Source organism: Theobroma cacao, chromosome 9, assembly GCF_053813885.1.
Source record: "Theobroma cacao isolate CCN51 chromosome 9, ASM5381388v1, whole genome shotgun sequence".
NCBI classification, from domain to species: domain Eukaryota; kingdom Viridiplantae; phylum Streptophyta; class Magnoliopsida; order Malvales; family Malvaceae; genus Theobroma; species Theobroma cacao.
In genome coordinates, this window is record NC_142647.1 from 3,804,270 (window position 1) to 3,815,239 (window position 10,970).

General features: G+C 37.1%; 1 pseudogene; it reads right to left on the bottom strand.

Annotated features, from left to right (window-relative positions):
- Nucleotides 1-6,430: 6,430 nt before the first annotated feature.
- On the bottom strand, nt 6,431-10,645 carry LOC18588242 (beta-galactosidase 15-like; annotated as a pseudogene).
- Nucleotides 10,646-10,970: the final 325 nt, after the last annotated feature.

Below are 10,970 nucleotides of genomic sequence, written 5' to 3' on the forward strand. Positions count from 1 at the left end.
AGTACCCGCATGAAGCCTACCACGATGAGGACATACCAATCTACCATCTCTTTTAAAGGTGGGTAATGGAGTTCACCGGTTTTCCACCAAGCAATTATGTCAAACTTTGGATTTCTTGGCCAAACTTTCTTTCTCCTCCAAATAATGGTCTAACTCAGATTTCACCAATGAATTATCTGACCCTTGATATATATTCATTCAACAAGTCTCTTAATCCTTTGAACTTCATATTCAGCCAAGTTTCCCAAAAATTGTTTCTCAGTACTATCTCTAACCCTTTGAACTTCATATTCAGCCAAGTTTCCCAAAAATTGTTTCTCAGTACTATCTCTAACCCTTTGAATTCCATCACCAATAACCTTCAATCCATCTTGGACAATCAAATTTAAAATATATGCAACAGCAAAGTAAGTGAAACAACTATGCATAGTAAGAGATAATTAGGATTGAGCTTGGCCATAAACAGCAATTTTCAACACAATCAACGTGGACAATTTCTTTGTCAATGTTCCAATCAGACATGCAATTCAGCAGCTCCTTGGAGAGAACAACTGATGTATAAGGGTAGGCACATAAACAAATCTAAAATTAAATTGTAACAAGCATAAGGCAGCGAGTTATAAGGCTAAACAAACTTAATAAATAAATCATCCAATTTGGCAAAGTGTAGTAATTAATATACCTCGTGACCAGACTCTGCAGTTCCCGATTATTATCAATGAATTGTGCCGTGATAGCCATGAATCTTTTCTTTCGGTTTCAAGCTGTCCACATATCCGTTGTCATTGCAATCCTACTTGAACTCTTCTCCTACAACTCCACATTCTTAGACTTTTCACATCCATAAATCTTCATGATGTCACTTCTAACTGTAGTTCGAGAAGGAATCTTGAACAACGGCTGAAGGCTAGCTGTATAGATTTTGGATCCGTGATGTTCAACCATTGAAATTGGATATTCACGCTTTATTATCACACTAGCAAGGTCCTTTGTGGAAGATTCTTGATCAAATGTGTAATTACTTATACACATTTTTCCACCTGCCGCCGCACTGCTGTTGCCTTGCACTCTTGCAAGGCCTTTGTTTACAAAATTTTATAATGATAATGCAAATATTTTTCCCATTCTTGCTTTTTGATCCAATAATTGCGCTCTGCTTTATCCTCTCCATCGATTTTGATCCTCTTACAATGATTCCAGGCCACAGATTTCAGTCTCTTTTCACTAACTTTTGGGTCTCCTTGATCATTATTTTCAACTTGAATAGGTGAATCCTTAGATCGCTCTATAGGACTCGATGAACAACCAATTCCCATCGTTAAATTGACTGCTAGCAACAGGTGGGAAAGAATCACTGACTTCTGTAGGACCCATACCATACACCTTCTCTTCTAACTTTGCTTTTTAGATGTATATTTATTAGACGCTTTTCCATCATTTGATAATCTCTCTCTCTCTCTCTCTCTCTCTCTCGGGCAGGATGGGACAGGCAAGGAATTGAATTTTTCTCCATTTTTGCCTTTATCTCCGAAATTTGATGTTTAAACCCGCTGTTGAAAAGTGATTGAAACTTGGTTGAATTTTTTTGATACTAAAGACATTGGGCGGGTTTAACAGAAGTTTCAGTGTTGATGAAGGCTTGTTTAATTTTAGTTGTTTCTATTTTTGATTAAACGGTGGTCACTGAGTCGTTTTGTATTTTGGTCAGACTTGTGTTGGCTAAAACGGATTGTTCATGTGTCGATTCTGCGCACAAGCTGAAACGCATAAGTCTACATCGTTTTGATATTTCTTCTTCAAGTGTCTGTTGTAATAGCCTTTGCAGGCTTTGGTATTTGTGCATTCTTGTTATTGAATTTGTTTTAGTTTTTTTACCAAGATCGACTTTTATGGGATCGATTAATCTGTTGTAATCGAGGTATATAACCTCTACATGAAATGAAAAATGTGTGAGAAAAAGAAAAGTTTTCCTCTCTTCATCTTCTCTTCTTTCATTTTGATTTTAAGATTTTACAACATGGTATCAGAATATCTATTCTCTTAAGAGACTTGTGACACTTAATTCTCAGCTTACTACTCCTTAGATTACTTTTTTCCTATGAGAGATTGAGTCATGGCCTCATCCAACTATAGTGCATCAGCTCCACTGGTCTTCATTGGAGAGAATTACCTTACCTGGACGGTCAAAATGAGGGCGTTTTTGAGAACCTTTCAATCTTTGGGAAGTGGTTGAGGTAGGAAGGGATACACATGTCCAACATGGGCTCAAATAAAACAACATGGTGAAAAGGTATGTAAGAGGTACAAAGCTCTCTCATATTTACATTTTGCAATATTTGATTCGATTTTTACAAGAATTATGACCAATGACAATCTTAAGGAGGTTTGGGATAAACTTAGGAAAGAGTTTTAAGATAGTAATCATGCTAGGCAAATCCAGATATTGAATCCGTTGAGAGAATTTGAGGTACTAAAAATGAAGGAGGATGAGAGTGTTAAGGATTATAGGAACAAGATAATGAGAATTGTAAATCAACTGAGGTTATTAGGAGAAGATCTGAATGAGAGAAGAGTAGTTTATAAGATTTTAGTTAGTCTTCCAAAGAAATATAAGGCTAAGATTTCCTCTCTAGAAGATGTTAAAGATTTGCCTAAGATCACTATTACCGAGTTAGTGAATACATTGATAGCACAAGAACAGAGAAGAGCCATCAGGAATGAGAATGCTATTGAGAATGCATTAGTGGTTGAGACTAAGGGTGAGCATATCCTTTGACAACAAGCCGAGCTTTCAACTTATTCACAGAGCCATCACTATTCAATTTGGTTCTATAAACCCATCGAACAACAATGACTTTTTGGTTTGTTGGTTGAGGAACTAAATCCCATGTATTGTTCTTTTTAAAAATATTTATTTCATTTTAACTTCACTGAATGATGCAGGCTCCATCAAGGCAACATGACACTTGTCATAAATATCAGCTAGATTTCTAGTTCCTCTCACTGCAACATCATCCACATCTTCATTATTTTCATCATGCTCCACCTCTAGTTGGTCATTGGTGATTGACAAATTTTCTGAGGACTCAACTTCAAGCTTGGACCAATTCCATCTTTTTCCTTCATCAAATTAGACATCACGATTGAGAAAAACTTTGCTTGTTGAGACATCATAAAGCTTATAGCCTTTATTGGTATCGTTGAAATCGAGATGAATTGCTAATTTTTATTTTTCATAAAGCTTCCTTTTTCTATTCTTTGGAATTTGAGCATAAGCTATGCATCCAAAAATTTTCAAGTGTGCAATTGATGGTTTTGTGCCATACCAAACTTCATGAGGAGTCCCTTTTGTAAGAGCTTTAGTTGGTGCAATATTTAGTCAATAGTTGGCTGTGTTAACAGCCTCGGCCAAAAACTCTTTGATAACTTCTTTTCAAATAACAAGCATCATGCCATTTCCATCAAAGTCCTATTTTTTTCTCTCTGACACCCTATTTTGCTGTGGATTGTAAGGCACCGTGAGTTGCTGTTGAATCCCGAATTGAGTCAGATACATCTGAAACTCAAGAGAAGTATATTTTTTCCCATTATCACCTCTAAACGTCTTGATAGTCAAGCTTGTCTGGTTTTCAACAAGAGCCTTGAATTTTAAAAAACTGCTAAGAGCCTCTGCTTTATGCTTCAAAAAATAAACCTAATTGTATCTTGCAAAATCATCAATGAATAAGAGATAAAATTTGTTCCCACTCAATGTTACAATCCTCATTGGCTCTCCTATATTTGTATGTACCAGTTGCAGCTTTTGTATAGCTCTCCATTTGGCTTGCTTAGGGAACAATTTCTTTGACTGTTTACCATATTGGAAAGTATCATAGATGTAATTTAAAGAGCCAATAAATGGTATATTTTCAACCAAATGTTCATCATGCATAAGCTTCAAAGAATTAAAGTTTAAATAACTTAACCTTTTGTGCCATGAAACTGTATCAGATAAAGTGCAAGTATAAGTATGATGTTCAAATTCTTTCCAATTGACAGGAAAGCAATTACTCTTCAGTTTGTCCGTCATAATCTCTTCACCAGATGGCCCAGACACTTTGCATGCCTAATCCTTAAACAATAATGCATAACCACAAGCAACCAGTTGTCCCACACTTAAAAGATTCTGGTTTATAGTAAAAAAACATAAAACATCTTTGATTTGTTTCATACCTGATGTAATTTCCGCCTCCACAGTGCCTATACCGTCAGCTTTTAAATATTCCCCATTAACTATTTCTACATTAGATTTATATCTGTCATCGAACATCACAAAGAGACTTTTGTCGCATGTCATATGCCTTGAGCATGCACTATCTAACAACCATGTCTCTTTCTTTCTCACTTTTGGATTACAGTTGGCTACAAAGAGCACTTCCTTCTTTTGATCTGCTTGTTCAGCTACTATAGCTATCTGTTCACTTGTCTAGCTTTTGTTTTTGCAGACTTTTTCAATGTGCCCAAGTTGATTGCAAGCTTAGCACTTAATATTTGGTCTAAATCAGCATATTTTTCCAAATGATTTTTCCTTTTTGTCTCTAACCATCACCCCACTTCTTGTCTTTCTCTTTCCTGTTTGGTTCAACTTTCTTTTGATTGAGTGAAGCTTCTTTTTTCTGCCTAGCTAACAAAACACTCTCACTGTGATCTACCACTAGGATTGCTCTCCTTTGTTCTGATGCGTGCAAGGCATTTACCAACTCCACAACCGTGAAGCTTGAGAGGTCCTTAAAGTCTTTTACGAATGAAATCTTGGCTTCGAATTTTTCTGGTAAGCTAACCAGAATTTTGTTGACCACATTTTTCTCTGGTACATCTTCTCTTAAGAGCTTAAGCTGGTTTACCACTTTAATGACTTTATCAATATAATCCTCTAAGCTTTCTTCCTCCTTCATCCTCAGTATCTCAAATTCTCTCTAGAGATTTAAAGCTTGGATTTGCCTAGTTCAAACACTACCTTGAAACTCTTCTTTTAATTTATCCTAGGCTTCTTTAGCAGACTAACATGTCATAATACGTGTAAAAATGATATTGGATATTGTCGAATGGATGCAAGAAAGGGCTTTAAACCTCCTTGCAACTTTCTCACTGTGCTGCTTCATTTGCGCTATGGTCGGATTATGTCTTTGTTCAGGTGGATCTCCACCAACTTCCACCACTTTCCACAAGTCTAATGTTCACAGGTAAGCTTCCATTTTCACTGACCATAGTGTATAATTTTCTCCTAAGAAGACAAGAGGTGCTGGTGCATTGTAACTAGTTGAGGCCATTCGGTTTTGATCTCTGAAAGTCTTTTTTTATGAGGTAGGTAGGCTTGTGTTGGTTTTTTATTAGGCTTTAATCACTAGAAAAAGGTTTGCAGGTCCCTTAAGAATTTTTAAAATACTCTAATACCATGCTGGAGTTATAAAGAAAGAGAAAGAACATGAAACAGAGACAAACTTCATTGCCATTTTATTAATAGCTGATACATATTTATATTACATAGTAATCGACTTAAGTTAAATTAAATTTAGTTACAACTTAACTAGTCACTACCAAACTAAAAACCATGGTGACCATTGTGACTTTTTTTACAAAATGACAGAAAGCCGCAAACATATTTCGACGAAATTGCGGCTGTGACATCCCAAAGCCTGCTCACGTCTTTCATATTGAAAAGTCCACCTTCCATTTTTGGTGTCAAAAATGTCTTCAACCTTTTCTGTCAAGTCTCTTCAATATGATCTCAATAGTCTAACAATTGAATTTGTTTTAGTTTCCTCACCAAGGCCGACTTTTATGGGTTCGGTTAATCTGTTGTACTCGAGGTACATAACCTCTACACGAAATGAAAAATGTGTGAGAAAAAGAAAAGTTTTCCTCTGTTCATCTTCTCTTCCTTCATTTTCTCTCTGTTTATCACAATTTTCTGAGATTTTACAACACGTCGAGGTGAGGAATGGAGTTCCCTGTCGGATTCATCAAAAATTAACATTCCTATTGATTAATAAAGGAAATGACACATCTTTGGTAAATTATATGCAAATGAACATTAAGCCAATCATGATAAAATCCTTCATATGGATGCCATCTTTTTTTCTCTGTTAAGTAGTAGTATTATTTTCTCAACACAATGATAGTCTCTGATGTTATACAGGCAACAGGAAAATTCCAAAATTATGTTCTATTAGGGCCTCAGGATTATTTGTTATACAACTTAATTTTTAAGCTGTGATTTTGTTGAAATAAAGAAGAAGAAAAAGGTTGGTTTGCTAAACCATTGTCAACAAAATGCAATCAGCAGAGAAAGGGTAAGCCATCAAGTAAAATTAAATTATGAAGGAGACATGTTACGGCTTCACTCGTTCATCAAACACATTTCTTTACGAGACATATATATCCTAGTGAGTTTCTTTCTCGTATCTTCTCCTTTACGTTTTGATGCTTCGTATATATTTTAACCGCAAACAGCTTCTACTGCCAACTTCTTTGTAACGCCCAAATTTCTCAATCCGAATGTTGCCTCTGATACATCGATGGAACAGCTTGGCTTCCCCACAAATGCCTAGGAAAGAAATTTTAAAATTATAATATAATTTCCTTTGCATCGTGAAAATTTTCATATTTCGATAGTGAGGATTGCTTATGATTACCTTTTCCACTGCAGCCAAGCTGGTAGTGGCTTGAAAGGAACCTGCCTTGTATGAGCCACATGATCCCTGGGGGTCCCCAAAGCTGGCAAACTGGATATCCGCAATGGTTCGCCCACCTTGGCATGACAGTTCCAATGTGCTGCACTCATACGCAAAACCACAAATTGCTCCTACTGTCACAATCTGGAAAGAAATGTCCGTAGTGTTTCCACCTATTTCCTCGAACAAGATCAATGTGTTCGCACCATTGCTGTTTAGGAATGATCTCGGAATGTGGTACCTGATACAAATGTAACACTTTTACAGTTAGAGGTTGGAGTTCTTTAATTTACAGTCCGTTATACTATATTGTTAAGCAAATGAGTGTTTTACCATCTTTGGGAAGGATTGCCACAGTTTGTCCTACATCTGTTATCCTTGTATGAGCCACGGTAATCGCATGTGTCACTGCATCCATTAGCATCAGCTATTTGCGATGGCCAGTAGCGCCCAATGCTGTATCCATTCACCCAGACATGCCCCTTGCCCATGCCCCTAAACTTAGATTCATTAGAACTAAAGAAAAAAAAAAGGGAAAACAGAACAATTCAGAACCATTTTTGATCAAGTAGTACCTTTTACGAAGTCATGGGTCCGCCAATGGGAAAGTTATCAGCAGCAAAGTTTTTCCCATGGAGTGATTTTGGATCGTATAGACGTTTGGCTATTTCAACATTTAACCCCACCTTCACCACAGAAATAATGAGATGAGTTTACCCCTAGTATTAGTGCTTTTTCTGAAAATTTTAATTAAAAAAGAGACAGGAAGGAGAAAGAAAAAAGAAAATTACTTTATAAAACCAGTTGCTTGATGTTAGATCAATCGTCTGTTTCCCATTGATCAACTGCACTGAGCCCCCCGCTAAGCCAGTAGGTTTCAAGTCGTTCTTCTCACCATAGTTCTGCATGCCGATATTGAAGCAATGTTAACAACCCTGTTTCAACTGTTTTTTAAGATTGGAATTATGTTTGAAAAATGAAAATGCTTGTGAACTTGACTTCTTAAATGCTAGGATCGTTTAGCTGTTGTTTCTACTAAAGTAGTGGGGAAGTGCGTACCGCCAATCCATATGTGGCACTGAGTAAAGTTCTGGTTTTTGGCCCCAGGGTTGAGAGAAACAGGTTCTTTTTTATTCACATAAGCATGGAGTGCATGGCCATTGGTGCTGACGGGCAGGGTTGCAGCTCTCCAGGATTTTCAAACTGTGCTATTGATATCAACACTATTTTAGATTTTCAAATTTTGTCAGAGTTGAGGTTAGGAAATTACCTAGTCATGTACCACAAGTAGTCACTGATATCAAGAGTTGCTTCTTTCTGGTCAAGAACTGTTGCTCTAAATCTACCCTTTCCATGGAGGGTGTCTCTCATGGCCTCTGGAGCCCACGTCCAGTTGAGTTTGGGGGCTTGCTCTTCTGTCTCAGGTACATCAGCATCTCCCTCGTTTGCATCACCATTCGCATCCTCAGTCTCGTCCTTGTAGTTTAGGTTCCTTATCATTACAGAGGTCTGAGAGCTAAGCTGTGGACAGTGATGTATATACAATATATCCATTGTTAGCATTGTTAATTTGGCTGTGGCCTGTGAGTATTTAGACAACTTCATATGGTAATTGTGAAGGAAGAAATGAAAATATGAAATCAATCTCTTTTACCTTTGCACTGTTGTAAATTTCCTTGTTGCAATTCTGAATAATACCAACAGACCAAGCGGGCACAAAGTACTTCCCATCTTGGTCCAAGTCGACATCGACATCATTTTGGCCGTTTACATTGCTCAAGAAACACGATCTCTCTCCGGTAGTATTGTTGGCGTACATGGTCAACTGATTGCCAAGAGAAACTTACATCATTCCTTTCACCTCCGATTGAGCATTTTCTTATATACATATGTCAGTTGTCACTTACATCGACATCTTTACCATAATTCTTGGTTGTCACTGTGCCGGTAGTGAGAGCTTTCTCCCCGACTCTCAGAGCTGCATGAAGTTGCTTTAGATGCCCATACTTGTGCTGGTTAAGATTCCCTGAGATGTTTGATTTTCAAAGCATTGAGCTTACTAACAATGCCCAATCTTGGTTTAAAGATTCTACTTTAGAATTCAAAGTGTAACCTGGCCTTGATGCAGAATCAGCACAAATAACATATTAATTATTTTATCTTTGATTACCATATTCATCGAGTTGTGCATCATAATCATATGATGTAGTAAATGCATGGACCTCCAGCAGTGCGTCCGAAGTTTGTTCCACCATGATACTAAATTTTACAGGGCAAGAAAACAGCATTAAGAAAATATGCCAGTTGAAAATCCTCAAATGAAATTAACATGATGAGACCAACCATGTAATAGTTATTCAAGATTCCTCCCTGGTGGAAAAAGCGTGCAACTGCAAATGCGGGTTCTTCAGCTGCTCTATGTGGGTCTTTGCCTCCCCAAAGTTTGAACCTAAGAAAGCAAGGATACAGTGTTTAAGACTTCTAAGGTCTAACTGGTCTGTGACAATGAAAGAGGCAAAGGAAGAGAAACACACCATCCAGTCCAGTTTTCGGTCCACATTTTTGGACTTTTAGGATTGTTTGCCGTGAATTGGTCACAGTAAAATCCATTGCAGGTATTGATCTGCGCAGAGGAAGTAAAAAAATGTTACTAAAACAAATTCAATCACTCTTACACTATGGTTCTTGATTTATTCAATCCGCAATTTGTCTTCAAGTACAAATCAGTATACCATGGATTGAGGAGCGTCGGCCTGTTGGCACATAAACCAGGGAACACCCACATTTTGGGCAACAGCCATTTGTGCACACCGTTGGATGCAATTTTTCCCTGCTTCTCCATACCCTTCCATGATGTTTCCGTATTCATTCTCTATCTGTCATAGTTTATATATAGCAAAAAACCCTCAACACTTAAGCTAATAATGATACCCTTGCTACCTATATACATAAATTAACTGAAAACAATATTGCTAGAATTTTTGAAAACCTGGGCAAGAATTATAGGGCCTCCCTGTGGTGCAAACAGCTTGGCCCTTATCACCATGTCGACTATGTTGGTCGTAAAAATTTCCATTTCCCTCTTTATTTCATTATGAAATTGTTAGAATGCTTACAATCAAAATTAATGAACACTGAAAGAAAAGAATCGTCTAGTAAGTTGAAAAGAAACTATAATAATCAAAGTTGTGACCTTGTAGATCTCATTATCGTTTCTCAGTTGAATCCCTGGTGTATTGTGAAGCCACATAGGGAAACCTCTGAATGTAAAGGAAATGTTATGTTAGCACTTAGATTCCAAGTAAGAACATATGTCTTTTGGTATTCTAAACTTAACCATAATTCCATTTAGCACAGACATAAGGTCCAATGTTATGCGCAGAATGGCATAGAGACCAGCTTCCTGGATGAGCTGGAAAAACTTTATGAAGTTCAAGTTTCCTGAGAAATCATACTGAAAGCAGCCAAAAACACAAGGGAAGTCAGGAATATCTGATATAAGTAATATAATTCTACAACAACAATTCAGACCTCGCGGCGCTTTGGCTCATGGCGATCCCAAAAGACATGTTTCAATCGCATAGAGCCCACCATCTTTTGCCTTCTGAATCAGATCAGGCCACATCTGTTCCATGTGAATAGTTAGAAGAATTTTATTTTATTTTTTTTTCAAATGAACATTGCCATTTGAGGATTTTGTTTTTGTTTAACGTGGTTGCAAGTTTGTTCTTCATTTTCATATAGTAAACAGAAACATAATTATTAATTACCTCCTCAGTGCTGCGAGGATAATGAATGGCACCAGCATTGATAATCTTTCGCTGCCCATCAATGACAATGGCAGTTGCATCATATTCAACCTTGGCTGCTGAGCATGAGCTCAGAAATGCTAAGGCAGCCAGGGGAAGAAACTCAATCCAATTATTTGGCATCTTTTTTAATGAAGTACACTACTCTTTATTATTTCCCAATGATGATGAAGGTGAATGATAGAAGACAGAGGAAGCACTAACACTATTACTAGTAAGAAGAAGAAAAAGAGAAAAAAGAAAAGAAAAGGAAAAAGAAAAAGGAACAAGCTTTCTCTACGGTAGCCAGCGGCTTAAATTCACCTAAGCTGAATATCAAGGCATTTATTTGTAAACCCCATCAACAAAACCTATCCAATTGTTCAGATCAGGACAACTCATTCTTTCTGCAATTTTCTATATCTGGGCATAATATGATCCTTTGACATTAAATCGGGTTGCGGATTTT